This window comes from Procambarus clarkii, chromosome 2, assembly GCF_040958095.1.
Source record: "Procambarus clarkii isolate CNS0578487 chromosome 2, FALCON_Pclarkii_2.0, whole genome shotgun sequence".
Lineage (NCBI taxonomy): Eukaryota > Metazoa > Arthropoda > Malacostraca > Decapoda > Cambaridae > Procambarus > Procambarus clarkii.
In genome coordinates this window covers 33,078,982-33,095,445 of record NC_091151.1, presented here as the reverse complement: position 1 = coordinate 33,095,445, position 16,464 = coordinate 33,078,982, and the positions used below count along the sequence as shown (strand labels likewise).

Genomic DNA, 16,464 nt, shown 5'->3' with positions numbered 1-16,464 from the left:
ACCCACTTCCCTGCCCGCCCACCTGTTTACCCACTTCCCTGCCCGCCCACCTGTTTACCCACTTCCCTGCCCGCCCACCTGTTTACCCACTTCCCTGCCCGCCCACCTGTTTACCCACTTCCCTGCCCGCCCACCTGTTTACCCACTTCCCTGCCCGCCCACCTGTTTACCCACTTCCCTGCCCGCCCACCTGTTTACCCACTTCCCTGCCCGCCCACCTGTTTACCCACTTCCCTGCCCGCCCACCTGTTTACCCACTTCCCTGCCCACCCACCTGTTTACCCACTTCCCTGCCCACCCACCTGTTTACCCACTTCCCTGCCCACCCACCTGTTTACCCACTTCCCTGCCCACCCACCTGTTTACCCACCTGGCTGCACACCCATTTACCCACCTGTTCACCCACCCACCTATTTACCCACTTCCCTGCCCACCCACCTGCCTGCATGCCCACTTACCCACCTGTCAATCCATTCATCCACCTACCTACCTGCACACCCACCTGCCTGCTTAACCCACCCACCCTCCTGTTCACCCACTTCCCTGCCCACCCACCTGTTTACCCACATGCCTGCATGCCCACTTACCCACCTGTCAATGCACCCACCCACCTATTCACCCACCTGCCTGCTCACCCACTTGCCTGCTCGAACCTGTTCACCCACCAAGCCCATCTACCTGCCATCCACTCATCCAAAACCCACCTGCCTGAACCCACCTATCCCTGCCTGCTCACCCATCCACTTGCCTGCCCACCCACCCACCTGCCTGCCCACCCACTTTCCCTGCCCACCTACCAGCTAGGCAGCTAACCACCCATGCACCAGCCCCACACACTAATTAGTGTGTCAATTCAAATCATGCGTGTGGTATAAAAATTGTCGGAAATGGTCCCTTTTGGACTCGGAGGGGAAAAAGTACTATTATCCGGAACATGTGATAATCCGGCTGGGGGTCCTTCCCATATAGTCCGGATAGTCGAGTGGAGACAGTACTTAGTTTTTATCTTAAACTGGTTGGGAGAGGTACAGTCTTTAACATGATTGGGAAGGTCATTCCACATTCTGGGTCCCTTGATTTGTAAAGCATTTCTAGTTTGATTAAGTCGTACTCTTGGAATATCAAATAGGTATTTGTTTCTAGTGTGGTGCTCATGGGATCTGTTACAACCTTCTAGGAAGCTTTTAAGGTCAGGACTGATATTACAGTTCAGGGTTTTATATATATAAAATACAAATGAGAGGATGTGCAGTGACTTAATATCTAATACATTCAGAGATTTGAGTAAGGGTACCGAGTGATGTCTGGCGCCTGAGTTAGATATTGTCCTAATAGCAGCTTTATGTTGAGTAATTAGAAGATGTAAATAATTTTGGGTAGTAGAACCCCAAGCACAAATACCATAGTTGAGATAAGGATAGATGTAATAGTGTAATAGAGGAGTAATAGAGTGTCACCAGGTCAGGGCGAGGTACATAATATCTGATCTTAGAAAGAATGTCAACAGTTTTTTTTTAACTTTTTTTGATATATTTACAATGTGTCCCTGGAAATTCAGCTTGTGGTCAATGAGAATGCCAAGGAATTTGCCATATACTTTGTTACAAATTTGGGTATTGTTTATCCTGAGATTTATTTGATTTGAGGATTTATTGCCAAACAAAATATAGAAAGATTTGTCAATGTTGAGGGCGAGTTTGTTGGTAGTTAGCCAAAGATGGACTTTATTTAGCTCAGTATTCACTGTGGTATTTAGAGCAAGGGGGTCAGGACTGAAGTAAATGAAGGTTGTGTCGTCAGCAAATAGAATTGGTTTGAGGTGTTGGGAAGCATTTGGAAGGTCATTAATGTAGATGAGAAAGAGGAGAGGGCCAAGTATGCTGCCCTGAGGAACACCAATGTTGATGGGTAGGGTGGGAGAAATTGAATTATTCACAGAAACATACTGGAGCCTGTCAGAAAAGTAAGACTTAAGGTGTTGCAGGGAGTGACCTTTGACTCCATAATGATGTAATTTAAGAATAAGGTTTTGGTGGTTGACAGTATCAAAAGCCTTACGCAGGTCCACAAATAACCCAACAGGGAACTCATTTTTATCACCCCACCATCCATCCAGTCCCCCTCCACCATCCATTCATCTAGTCTCTCCATCCATCTAGTCCCTCCATCCATCCAGTCCCCCTTCCACCATCCATCCATCCAGTCCCCCCCCCTCCACCATCCATCCATCCAGTCCCCCCCTCCACCATCCATCCAGTCCCCCCCTCCACCATCCATCCATCCAGTCCTCTCACCATCCATCCTGTCCCCCTCCACCATCCATTCATCCAGTCTCTCCATCCATCCATCCAGTCCCCCCACCATCCATCCAGTCCCCTCACCATCCATCCAGTCCCTCCATCAATCCATCCAGTCCCCTCGCCATCCATCCAGTTCTGGATGGATGGAAGGATGGAGGGACTGGATGGATGGTGAGGGGACTGGATGGATGGTGAGGGGACTGGATGGATGGGGGGGGGGGGGGACTGGATGGATGGATGGAGGCATCCCAAGCCCCCTATCTGTTCATCCATCCCTCCACCCCCTATCCATCCATCCGGTTTTCCACCATCCATCCATCCAGTACCCTCATCATTCATCCATCCAGTTCCCTCACCATCCATCCAGTTCTTCCACCATCCATTCAGTATCCTCATCATCCATCCATCCAGTCCCCTCACCATCCGTCCATCCAGTCCCCCTCCACTTATCCACCCATCCAGTTTCCCCCTCCATCCATCCATCCAGTTGTCCCCTCCATCCATCCATCCAGTTGTCCCCTCCATCCATCCATCCAGTTCCTCCACCATTCATCCCTCCAGTCCCCTCACCATCCATCTTGGAACCCATGGTCTGATATATAATAGGAACTTTACTGTCCAGAAAACAAAAAATCAGCATTGGATGTAATGAAACACCATTTTCTGGGTGAGTCGCAGAGGCTCTCTGGAGCTATCCAGGCTAATGTGGATATTCCTAACTTTGGCATCAGTCGATGTAGGTGGAGTTCAAGGCCTACAGGGGACCACGAGCCAGTACCTGGCCTCCTCAGAGAGACACAGGTAACAATGGCCCATAGAATGCACATGTGATTTTGAAGCGTTCTATATCTGCCATCAACCGGGACAATCACCCAGAAAGGTAAGCACCACAAAACAAACCCCTATTATGGTTAAAAACAATGAAACTAGACTAACGAGTGGACAGAACTCCTCCTCCTCCTCCCCCCCAAAAAATCAAACAAGCATGACGTCACCCGAGCCGTGCCACATGTCTGCACAGTTCCCCTCTTTTCTGGGGGAACTCCCCCATAAAATGGCATTTCATTACATTCAACACTGGTTTTCTGGGGGGGAGCCCCTACGGCTCCCCGGAGTTACTTCACCAAAAACAAAAGAAAGAAGGGGACTAACTCGGGAGGCGGTCTGTGTTCCACACCTCATCTCGTAGTCGAGACAGGCTGCAGCCGCCGACCCAAGCGACAGAGGCCCAACTAGGCCCAAGAACGTTAATGAGGTAGCGTGCAGCCAGGACCCTGTTCGACTGCCAAAAACCCCATGCCCAAATGTCAGCCAGTCATGTTACCAAAGATAGCAGCAAGAGCAGCAAACTTATGAACGTCAAGGGCAAGGGGGATAGACCACAGGTTGGCGAGACTTAACACTTTCGCCCGGGCATGACGCAGCATTGCGTCATCCGTTTACTGGCGGTAATACCGGGGATGACGCAGCATTGCGTCATCCACTTTAAATAATCGCCAAAAATCAGGTTTTTATCCAATTTTTGGGGGACTGGTTTTAACACTTTCGCGCACCCCGCGCGCCACCCCTCGACAGGGCGATATGGACCCCAGCATGTCACGGAAGCGCGCGTCAATTCCGAAAAGTGTATACTCTCTTCAACTTTGTCACCTCAATTTTCGTTCTACGAGATTAAATTTGGTATCATTGTGTTCGCAATAAAATTCTCTACAGCACTAAATGCATATAAACTCCAAAAGCCCGGCTAATTACCCACAGCAAGCAGAGAAAGTGCAAACGAGTTACCCGGGAGCGCGCAAACGCGATAAAATGTTTTCACTATTTTCACTCTGGTCACCTCAATTTTCGTCCTAGGTCTTTCATTTTGGTCTCAATGGGTTCGTAATAGAATTCTCTAGAGGAATATTAGCATATAAAATAAAAAACCTGGTCACGCTCCAACCGCCGACGAGTTGAAGACGGGCCACGCGTTAGCCGTGAGTGAGCGCTCAGACGCCTTCCAGCTACACTCTCAATTCCCGCCCACATATGTTTAGTATTATTTCCTGGTGGTAATCTCAATTTTCGTGTTACAGCGCTCATTTAGGTATGAAAATGTTCCTAATAGAATTCTTCAGATGGATATGTGCATATAAGGGCCAATTGAAGAACAACATTGCCTGTACAATACGGGAAAGTATGAACAAAAAAAAAAAAATAAATAAATAATAAAAAAATTTGCACTTACCACCTCAGTGTTGTGTGTTGAACATGACATGGGTTGAACATTTGTTTTATCCACTCCACCTGCTCCTGGAAAACGTTTCCTGCAGGGTCAACCCATGTTTTGTATAGGTGGAGTGGATGGTGGGAGTTAGTCTCACATGCTTGTACTTCTCCTGTACACTACTCAGCTTCTGCTTTTCACGCCTTTCTTTTGCAATTTTCTTCCTGGAAGGGCCTTGTTCATGATCACTATCCATCGTGGAGTAAGCGTAGATAGTTTCTGAAGCCGCAGTAAGAAATATAGCCACGGAAAATAGCCGAAATGTTCACACGTTTGAGACGCGAGGGGAGGCGACACCGGTCACAACAGTGGAGCGAAAACAATGGGTCGACGGCCTGTGCCGCGCCGCCTGCGGGCCACTAGGTGCAACAAAGAAAATGGGAAGACATCGGCGCGCATTTTAAAATCAGTCCCAAAAAAATCGGATAAAAACCTGATTTTTGGCGAATTTTTAAAGTGGATGACGCAATGCTGCGTCATCCCCGGCATTACCGCCAGTAAACGGATGACGCAATGCTGCGTCATCCCCGGCATTACCGCCAGTAAACGGATGACGCAATGCTGCGTCATCCCCGAGCGAAAGTGTTAAAATGCGCGCCGATGTCTTCCCATTTTCTTTGTTGAGCCTCGTGGCCCTCAGGCGGCTTGGCATACGCCGTGGGCCCATTGTTTTCGCTCCACTGTTGTGACCAATGTTGCCTCCCCTCGCATCTCAAACGTGTGAACATTTCGGCTATTTTCCGTGGCTATACTGTATTTCTTACTGCGGCTTTAGAAACTATCTACGCTTACTCCACGATGGATAGTGATCATGAACAAGGCCCTTCCAGGAAGAAAATTGCGAAAGAAAGGCTTGAAAAGGGCGGGAATTGGGAGTGTAGCTGGAAGGCATCTGAGCACTCACTTGCGGCTAACGCGTGGTCCGTCTTCAACTCGTCGGCGGTTGGAGCGTGACCATGTTTTTTATTTTATATGCTAATGTTCCTATAGAGAATTCTATTGCGAACCCACTGAGACCAAAATGAAAGACCTAGGACGAAAATTGAGGTGACCAGAGTGAAAATAGTGAAAACATTTTATCGCGTTTGCGAGCTCCTGGGAAACTCGTTCGCACTTTCTCTGTTTGCTGCGGGTAATTAGCCGGGCTTATGGAGTTTATATGCATTTAGTGCTGTAGAGAATTCTATTGCGAACACAATGATACAAAATTTAATCTCGTAGGACGAGAATTAAGGTGACAAAGTTGAAGAGAGTATACACTTTTCAGAATTTACGCGTGCTCCCGTGACACCCTGGGTCCCATATCGCACAGTTGAGGGGTGGCGGGCAGGGTGCGCGAAAGTGTTAATAATCCTGTGGATGACCTGAGAGACCCATACCCGTGAACAGGGAAGAAGAGAAACAGGATCAACCCAAAGTGTGTCCCTGGACACAGAAGCCGTGGCGAGCAAATAACGGTGGAGGGCCGCAACTGGACACAACATAAGATGCACCCCCAGTCAGACCAACCAAGCATCAACAACCCAAGGACCCCCCTCCGGAAAGCAGCAGACTCATTCCTCGCCAGAAAAGAACAAGATGGCTGCAAATGAACAAGAAAAAGCTTCGGAAAAACAAACCTGAAACAAAGGGGCTACAACAAACCTAGGCGAAGACAGAAACAGGAGCACACCAGCCAAAGACCAGTACGGTGCAGGTGGCACAAGAGAAGGCCGTAGGCACAACGCCCGAGACAGCCCTTGCAAAGGTGCAGAAGGAATATTAAAACCGAAAGCAAACCATAGCGGCTCCGCCAGTGCCACACGAGACAAGGCAACAGTATGTGTCGACGCATACTGTCCCAAACTCCCACGAGAGAAGGACAAGACCACGTCAACAAAAACCGCAGGATACCTACGAAGAAAAAAAAGAAAAGGAAGGACCGCCAATAAAACCCCATACCACCGCCAAGACGAAACACGCAGGTGGGACACCATCAACGAATCCACCTGATCACTAGAGATGGTGAGAAGCTCGAATCAAAATTACCAGACTGGATGACTCGAGGAGTAGATCGAACGAGCCCCGATATGGATCGGACCGATCAGCAGAAGAGGCGGAGCCAGGGGAAAACCTCCTGGGTTCGGACACCAAGCAAACAGCGACCGAAACCAAGGCTGGCAAGGACCCAGAAGGAACAACCATCAGGGAACCAGGAACCCAAACCCGGTGAGTTGGGAAAGAACCAACCCGGGTAAGCAGACACGCCCCGTCCGGGAGGAACCCCCCCGAGGCACCGAAAGGACCAACAAGGCCAATAACAGATGACATCAAGAAGCCGCCGCATGCTGAAAGAGCCGAACCGTAGAGTCTACAAACAGCAAGGACAAAATGGCAATGAAAACCAAAGAACCAGGGTCCAGGCAGAGGTCAGCGAGGAAGCGAGCACCACGAGCCGACACGCGAGACACTAAGCAAAAACCAGGGACACTGCAACCCACAGGAGTAGTGCAACCAGCTCCAACAATGCAGAACGACGCACACGAAGCAGAGTAACAGATGAGGAGAACTACCCAGGATGTGTACTGCACTAAGGGAAAAATGTATTGTCCGGCAAAGGAACACAAGGAAAAGGCCGTAGCCAGAACCGTAATCCGAGCTCCCCCTGTCCCTACAAAAAAGGAGCAGTAGAGACAGGAGTGGGTGATTGGAACCCACAGCCACCAGCAGACATTGCAACACAGAAGCTGGTAGGGACATACAAAAAGATGAAAGAACTCAGTTCTACAACGGAACAGCAGAGCTGTCCAATAGCAGGGAACTGAACATATACAGTCCAACCTAGCACCAACACTAGTATAGCCAATAAGCACATACTAAGACACACAACAATGTGTAGTATAGAGGTAGGAAATGCAAGGAAAACAGAATGTACACGATCAAGGAAATATACACACACACTCCAATGTATACATTAGAGCGCAGCCAGGCACTGAACAACGGCCAAGGAAGGAGTGACCAGAAGCAATGACTGAGTCAAGGAATGAGTGTCCATCTGATGTTCCATGGAACCCTTCCCCACAATCAGGCCTTAGCCTTGGGCTGAGGAGCATTGATATAAGCACATAGGAAGGCCACATGAAGATGCACGCAAAGTGGCCAAGCAAAACGCTACAAACAACACCCAACACTCATCCAAAAACCGAGAACTAGCACCTGGCTGACAGTGTCACCAGACCGTATACTCTCACTTGTAAAGCGTAGACACTATCGTGTCACGACACAGCTGAGCCGTGTAAAATTCCGGGAGCAACGCTAGTGGATCATGTCCAGAGATGCGTGAACTGTATTAGATAGTGTAGAGTAAAGCCAGAGGCGGCGCCACTCCAAGCCAACCCACACACATAAAAGCAGAGAAAGAACTAAGTGTTCTCCCCATATATAAAACCAAGAATTTCCTCAGTATCCAGGGGGCAATGACTGGAAAGAAGATAAGCGAGAGCGGCGTAGAACCCGCGATAAAGGATACAGAACACCAACACATGTTTACACTGCACATAAACCAAAACAAACACGCTTGGCGCATGCGTCTGAGAACCGAGCTGCAACACCCAACCCCCGGGGAGGGTGCCTGCAAAGTGTACTAAACGAAAAGTAGTTATGTCGGGACAGTACGGAGATAAGAAGCAATGAGAAAATAATAAGATAATATCGAAAAACGATAAATAGGACAGAAGAGGACCAACAAGTCCGAGAAAGGACTGGAAGTAAGCCTCGCCAGCAGACAACAGATGTTCCAACAATATTGGAAGAATCAAAGATCTTTCTGAACCTCCGAGGCCTTTGAGAAGCAAGCACAAAAGCACAGAGGCTCACAAGGGCCCAGTGGCATCCGCAACCAGTGGTCAGGCAGAATCCCGAGACGATGAGACCATAATGACATGACCCAGAAGAATACATGTCCTAGAAAAGAAGGGTGAGAAAGTGGTAAAATCACCAACAGGAAGGCGGAACCGACAGACCCAAGGGACACAGAACGAACCCAGGGAGGGGCTGACACCCAAACTAATTCGTACTCAGGCGGGGGAAAAGGAAAACCCTACTCCTTGTAACTGAAAGCCCCGCCCAGAGGGTTGGAAAACCCAGGCGGGGGTCCAACAGGGCCCAAGGCCCCCAGACCAGCCCCTTCCCAACCCCGGGAACCTCCACGTCAGGCCCCTGGGGTGAGTCATCCTTCCAAGCCCCCAGCCACACAAGAAAAAGCCGGGGCGGCCGACAGAGCAGGAAGAGAATGGGCCCACTGGTCAGACCCTGGAGCTAAGGCTGGAGGAACGGACTCAAATGCCTCCTTAGCCACCCCAGAAAGGTGCAACCCTCGAAATTGCGGGAATCTCAGAAACCTCTAAACCCTGCCCCGACCCCGAAGCCCTCAGACGCTTAGGAGTCGGAAGCAGGGGAGGGGGAACCGAATGAACCACAGCAGGGGAAGAACGAGGGGGCGTGGGCGGAACCAAGGCCGAAGCGACCAACACCCCCAATTTCAGGTCCCTATAAACAAAGCGGGGCAGCCTCGGGGCATCTGGAGAAGCAACCAAACGAGCGCGCTGCAACATCCTAAACCTACCTTGCAACACGCGAGCCTCCTGCACCCGAATATGATCAGATTGGGTGAACTGAATCACAAACAAGAAACAAAGCTCACAGGACTCCGGGTCGAATGTGTCACCGACCCAACAGGCAGCATGACGGAGGCAAAAACCAATGAGTGTCGCCCTGATACAAGGGGAACCGAGCAACACTCAAACTCGCAAAACGCGAGAGGGGACTCAGGGGTCACATCCAGTGGACCCGAGCGCCCTGTGGGGTTTCCAAGGGCCCCTAGACTGGGTCTGCTAAGGGTTTACCCAGGCAGGGTACTGCTAACCAGCACCCAAGCTACCAATCAACACCACTAATGCTGAACCCCCAGGACGTGTCCACTCACGAGGGCAAAGCAGGGGTACCACCAAACACAAACAACCCTAGGATAAGGAAAAAAAACACCAAGGCAGACCCCCCCCCCCACACCAGGCAAAAATAAAAATAAAAGAAAAACCTCGCAAGAGGGACAGCGTACCCAGAGGGAACAGCCGGCCACTTTTTATAAGTGAAAACTAGCTATGCAGTACCCGTGCCCCTACCAGTGCAAAAACTACCACTTACCCCAAGGCAAACCAGGGAGGCCTCCCCCCTCCCCCTCCCAAAACACTCAGGGCGGTCACAATCACCAAGCAACAAAAGACCAACAGAGGTAGACCCAAGGTGACTTGTGGAAGGTAACCTCAAGCCCCTAGAGTGGTACTTACAGGACACTCAGGGAAGGTGACCCTAAGCACATGCAGTCCGAGTAGCTGTGAATATTACTCCCAGCTCGCACACCACCTAAGAGAAGTACTGGACCCAGGCTCAGCACATATAAGAATCTGGAGCTGGAGCCACAACGACCAAGCCGTTTCCCATCAGCCGAGGAACTTCAGGTTGGGTCGCCGGCACAGGGGTCTGGGGCTCCCCCTTCCCCATCCTGGTAAGGGGGGAGCTGCGCAGACATGAGGCGTGACTCAGGTGACGTCATGCTTATTTGTTCGTTTTCAATTGGGGAGTTCTGTCCACTCGTTTGTCTATTTTCGTTGTTTTTAACCAGAATAGGGGTTTGTTTTGTGGCACTTACCTTTCTGGGTGCCTGTCCCAGTCGATGGCAGATATAGAAAGCTCCAAAATCACATGTGCATTCTATGGGCCATTGCTTCCTGTGGCTCTCTGAGGGGGAGCCAAATTCTGGCTCATGGTCCCCGGTAGGCCTAGAATTCCACCCACATCGACTGATGACAAAGTTAGGAATATCCATATCAGCCTGGATAGCTCAGGGGAGCCATAGGGGCTCCCCCCAGAAAAGCAGAAATACAATGAAATTCTTCACAAAAAATTCAAGCGCGGTCATCACCTTGGCAGAACGCTGGTAAACTGAGACACGCCTCATTGCAATACCACGTGCTTGGTGGACCTAGATGTGTATAAAAAAATTCCATCGAGGCAAATAACGAGTACCGAATCAAATTTTTTGGAGAAATTAACTATTAGTATCAAAAATTATGAGAACCAGGACTTACGAGAACCGAGGTTCCACTGTACTGTACTGTATATGCTTACATATACACTATTTCACCATCCATGTAATTAAAAGCAAAAGTGTATGTTGGTTGGTGTGTTTAACTTCTAGGTGAAGAATCATCAAATAATAATAATATTTTATTTATGTAAGTGTATATACACATGATAAATAAATATTTACCATTACTGACTCTTAGGATTATTTGTTTCAGGGTACATCATGTGGTGTTTGTCAAGATGTTTGTGGCACATGATGTGTCCAGTGCGGCACTTGTCATCTGTGCTACCATATAGTGTGTCAGAAATTGTCAACTGAACACACGATTGAACTTAATTAATAACACATATACAAAAAATTGAGATACATAAGGTGTTGCCAGTCACATGGCAAATTTGGTTTGAGCTGGCTCAAACCCGCCTGGCAAAATTGGCTTCATTAGCCACTTAACTGCGCCAGCCGAGTATTCTCAGGTCAGCGGGAAACTGCGCCAACCAAGAAAATGCTTTGATTTTTCCATACCCATTTTAAATGTGTGTGAGGTTGGTTGTGTACAAAATGGACTCTTAGGACCTCCAGTGAGAGGCAGCCATCTTGGAAAAAATTCCCGGAATGCCCTAGGGCTGCTGGCTGGGGTTAGTACTGAATGAGCAACCATGGGTGGTGCATGCGCCTCTGGCTCCCGAACACCTATCTGACGCAGTGTTGAAAGATAATGCTCTGTCGGTGAAATTTAAACCTTATTGCTTGAAGAACATAAGGGTCATAATATTGGTGAAGCTAGGCGCAATAAAGACCTATGAGGACAATACAAAGAGCGTATCCAGTTGTAGCTCTGAGTGTCACTCTATCAATCCTATGCTATCTCCAATTTATTTAGATGATACATATATAAATCATTTTCTGCGTTCAGTGATGATGCATCTGATACAAGTAGCATAGATGAACAGTGTTAGCGGCTTCCATGGTGGTGTTTTCCATAGATATTTTCAAGAATACGTGAATCTCTTCCTGACTGACGGACACTCTTTCAGGCTAGCTGAATCTCTTTCTGACTGACGGACACTCTTTCAGGCAAGCTGAATCTCTTCCTCGTGAGGACCATACAAAGCAATCTTTTCAAGACTACCTTACAAATTGATCTTTTCCTATAATTTTTTCAATACTACCTTATGCTTTAGAAGCTTGGCTACATACAACCTACAAGTACTAAAGCCAAGGGTTGATACCTGGTTGATGGGGTTCTGGGAGTTCTTCTACTCCCCAAGCCCAGCCCGAGGCCAGGCTTGACTTGTGAGAGTTTGGTCCACTAGGCTGTTGCTTGGAGCGGCCCGCACGCCCACATACCCACCACAGCCCGGTTGGTCCGGCACTCCTTGGAGGAATAAATCTAGTTTCCTCTTGAAAACGTCCATGGTTGTTCCGGCAATATTTCTTATGCTTGCTGGGAGGGTGTTGAACAACCGTGGACCTCTGATGTTTATACAGTGTTCTCTGATTGTGCCTATGGCACCCCTGCTCTTCACTGGTTCTATTCTGCATTCTCTTCCATATCGTTCACTCCAGTACGTTGTTATTTTACTGTGTAGATTTGGTACTTGGCCCTCCAGTATCTTCCAGGTGTATATTATTTGATATCTCTCTCGTCTTCTTTCTAGTGAGTACATTTGGAGGGCTTTGAGACGATCCCAATAATTTAGGTGCTTTATCGCATCTATGCGTGCCGTATATGTTCTCTGTATTCCCTCTATTTCAGCACTCTCTCCTGCTCTAAAGGGGGAAGTGAGTACTGAGCAGTACTCAAGACGGGACAACACAAGTGACTTGAAGAGTACAACCATTGTGATGGGATCCCTGGATTTGAAAGTTCTCGTAATCCATCCTATTTTTTTTCTGGCTGTCGCAATATTTGCTTGGTTATGCTCCCTAAACGTTAGGTCGTCAGACATTATTATTTCCAAATCCTTTACATGCTGTTTTCCTACTATGGGTACATTTGAGTGTGTTTTATACCCTGTATTATGTTTAAGGTCCTCATTTTTACCGTACCTGAGTACCTGGAATTTATCACTGTTAAACATCATGTTATTTTCTGATGCCCAGTCGAAAACTTTATTAATATCAGCTTGAAGTTTTTCAATGTCTTCAGCCGAGATAATTTTCATACTGATTTTTGTGTCATCTGCAAAGGATGATACGAAGCTGTGACTTGTATTTTTGTCTATATCTGATATGAGAATAGGGAAAAGCAGCGGTGCAAGGACTGTACCCTGAGGTACAGAGCTTTTAACTGCACTTGGACTAGATTTTATATGGTTGACCGTTACTCGCTGAGTCCTGTTTGACAGAAAACTGAGTATCCAGCGTCCTACTTTACCGGTTATTCCCACTGACTTCATTTTTTGTGCTATCACGCCATGGTCACATTAATCGAAAGCCTTTGCGAAGTCCGTGTATATCACATCAGCATTCTGTTTTTCTTCTACTGACTCAGTGACTTTGTCGTAGTGCTCAAGTAGCTGTGAGAGGCACGATCTTCCCGCTCGAAATCCATGTTGGCCTGGGTTGTGAAGGTCATTGGTCTCCATGAAATTGGTGACCTGACTCCTAATCACTCTCTCAAATATTTTTTTTATGTGCGATGTTAGTGCAACTGGTCTATAATTCTTTGCCAATGCTTTGCTCCCTCCCTTGTGTAGAGGGGCTATGTCTGCTACTTTGAGTGTAGCAGGTACTTTGAGTGTAGCATGGTGTGCGTGAGTGCGTTATATGCAAGCACACAGAATGAAGAAACAGGAAGCAAAAATTTATCTGTACCTGGTGCAACAAGAGCGAAGTCACGCTGTGCACCATGGACTACTGTACTTCGTTGATTATCACTCACTTCCAAAGTACTGAGTGTGTAATACAGTGTGTTACTGTGTAAATAGTGTGTGAAACTTTACACATTGTAATTTTAGTGAATTTTTAACATGTAATATTACGACAATAAACATTTATTGTGGGCACATTACTGACATATGCATCACAGTTCCATGGAACATTATGAACATTCTACTGTATACATATTGTAAAGGACACAAATATGCATCATATACGATAAAAAAACAAATAAAACTGCATTGGAAATACATAGAACAAATAATTAAAAATATATTTGTGGCAACACCCAGTGCTTGAATGGCCCTCGCGATCGTGTCTGGGCGATTCATGCAAGGGCGATCAGGCCCTGATGACGTCACTGCGCACTTTGTCCACGTTCCACAGCCAAAGTAAGTGGAATTTGGTATTTATTTTTACATAGACATGTTCAGGGAAGGGAATTTATCACTTTACGAAGAAAAAAGAATTTTTTGTGAACACTATTTCATGCGCACAGGGATTTTCACAATAAACTCGGCGCAGCATAAACGGTTATGCACAGTTAGGCATAAACTGAAAATAGCAGTCAGTTGTGAGAAAATACTTATCCAGACTGCATGTTCTCTTTATTCTATTAAGATTCTTCAAAATGTTGAATTATCAGAGGACATTGCAGCTGTAGAAATTCTTAGACATTAAAATTCAGTCAGGTGCAGATATTAACATTGAGAGGATGTGTTACCTGGAACTCCGATTGTGCTATCATAGTAATAATGGAAGGAGTAGTGAAGGAACTGATCAATCTATGTGGAGCTCTGAGGACAGAGTTGGATTTCCTATGGGAGGAGCTGAAACAACATCAAGAAAAAACAAAGGAGAGCAGTATTAAAAAATCCTTGCCTTGGAATGTCGCAAAGGACAGGGGTCTTGAGAAGACTCTGGCAAGGCCACCTACCGATGTCATAAAGACTTCCAACCCATTCACTGTGCTGGAAGACAAGTGCTGTAGGGAGTCTGCAGTTCTCTCAAAAGGAAAGGCAACAAAGGGAGCACCAGTTCCACAAGCTGCTCACAAAGTAAAGGAAATAGCTAAGCGAATTTTGGTTCTGGGAGATTCCCAGGTGAGGTACAGTGGCACCTTGACTTACGATAATTTCGAGTTACAGGCATACCTCAGTTTAAGAGTTTAATTGGTTCCTGGAGACGCCTCGTATTCCGAAAACTCGCATTCCGAAGCTAATTTCCCCATAAGAAATAAAGGGAAATGAATTAATCCGTTCCTGACTACCCCAAAAACCCCACATCAAACTAAATTTTTATACCTAATTCATCTAAATAAACCTACAAAACTATGTTCAAGTTATTACTTACCTTGCTGTTGAATGCTGTAGGCGTATGGAAGATGGTGAGGAGGTGGGAGGAAGAGAGGAGTTACTGTTTGGAAGGGGAGTCCTCTTCCATTATCACATCAGGCAGTGAGGACTTCACTGGTATGCACACTCTGGCACATTTTGCCTGCATACCACTAGGACTTGCTTGTTTTACTAAGAATTTGTCTAATGACACTTGTTTTTCCCTACATTTTAGCACTTGTCTGTAGTAAGAAATCACATTATAATTTAAAAGGTCAATGCAACGGCCTGCTACAGCTTTATCTGGGTGAGTTTTTTCAACAAAACTTTGCAGTTCTTCCCATACTTCACACATTTTCTTAATCAAGAAGGGACATCCTCTACTGCCTCTACTCACAGCTATTTTCTTAGGTTGAACCTTACCAATGGCTTTCTTGAGACCCATGGCAAGATATATAATGACAACTTTTATACTCAAATGGCCAAAAAACCGATAAAAAACTGTAAATCCTTGTGAAGAATTCAGGTGGGATAGTCACTGGACACGAGACACTGGTAAACTGAGGCGCGATCGCCATGCCACCACGCGCCAGTCGGCCTGTACACGTATCAACAAACTCGCGTCCCGAGGTAACCCTCGCCTTCCGAGACATATTTTTGGAGTAAATCCTGCTCGTCTTCCGAAAAACTCGCATACAGGGACACTCGCATTCCGAGGTACCACTGTACAATGCAAATTTCATCGAAAAATGTGACTCGACATACGATATTTGTTGGTACACGTTCGGGTCGACTGAGCGCGTGGTTCCCGGTCACGTGGCCGACCTGCCTCAGTTTACTACAGCTGCCCACTTAGTGACGATCGCACCTATAAGAAATTCCGCTTTTGTGGTAATTTTTTGCATTTTGAATATTAAAGTAATTATTATATATCATGCCATGAGTCCCAGGAAAGTCAGTGGGTAAGGCTCAACATACAAAAACCCATGTAAGGATGACCACAGAACAGAAACAAGAGATCATTCGTAAATATGAAGATGGTGTGCGGGTTGTTGAACTAGCTAGGCAGTACAACAAATCTCGGTCAACGATATCCATCATACTGGCTAAGAAAAAGGACATTATGAGTGCTAAAGTGGCAAAAGGCGTATCAATAATCATGAAACATAGAACTCAAATACTTGAAAATGTTGAACAGTTATTATTAATTTGGATACACAGCAAAGAGTTAGTGAGTGATAGAGTTTCAGATGCCATCATTTGTGAAAAGGCAAGAAAATTGCATGGAAGACATTTTAAAGACAACCCCTGGAACGAGTGATGCAAATGCAAGAGTTTAAGGCAAGCAAGGGGATGGTTTGAGAAATTTAGAAAAAGAAGTGGCATTCATAGTGTTCAGAGTGTTGTGTGTTGCGAGCTGGTGGAGAAACACAGCGAAGAACTGACCACTGAAGAACTTCACAAGGAGCAGCAACAAGAGACAGCTGAGGAAATTTCTTCAGGGGAGGAGGAGACAGTACAGAATGTCCCTTCCTCATTAATTAAGAAAATGTGTGCGGC

The 16,464-nt window shown here is 46.9% G+C and overlaps 1 protein-coding gene across 13 annotated transcripts in view; it reads right to left on the bottom strand.

Moving 5' to 3' along the window:
• Positions 1-16,464, bottom strand: part of LOC123755975 (zinc finger protein 271) — a 179,124-nt gene that overhangs the window by 129,011 nt on the left and 33,649 nt on the right. Inside the window, exon 1 of one of the 13 annotated variants that reach the window (XM_069324098.1) lies at positions 14,924-15,141. The exons of the other annotated variants lie outside the window; for them this stretch is intronic. The gene's annotated coding sequence lies outside the window, so the exon portion shown is untranslated. Of the gene's footprint in view, positions 1-14,923; positions 15,142-16,464 lie in introns of those variants that run through there. 13 annotated transcript variants of the gene reach the window in all.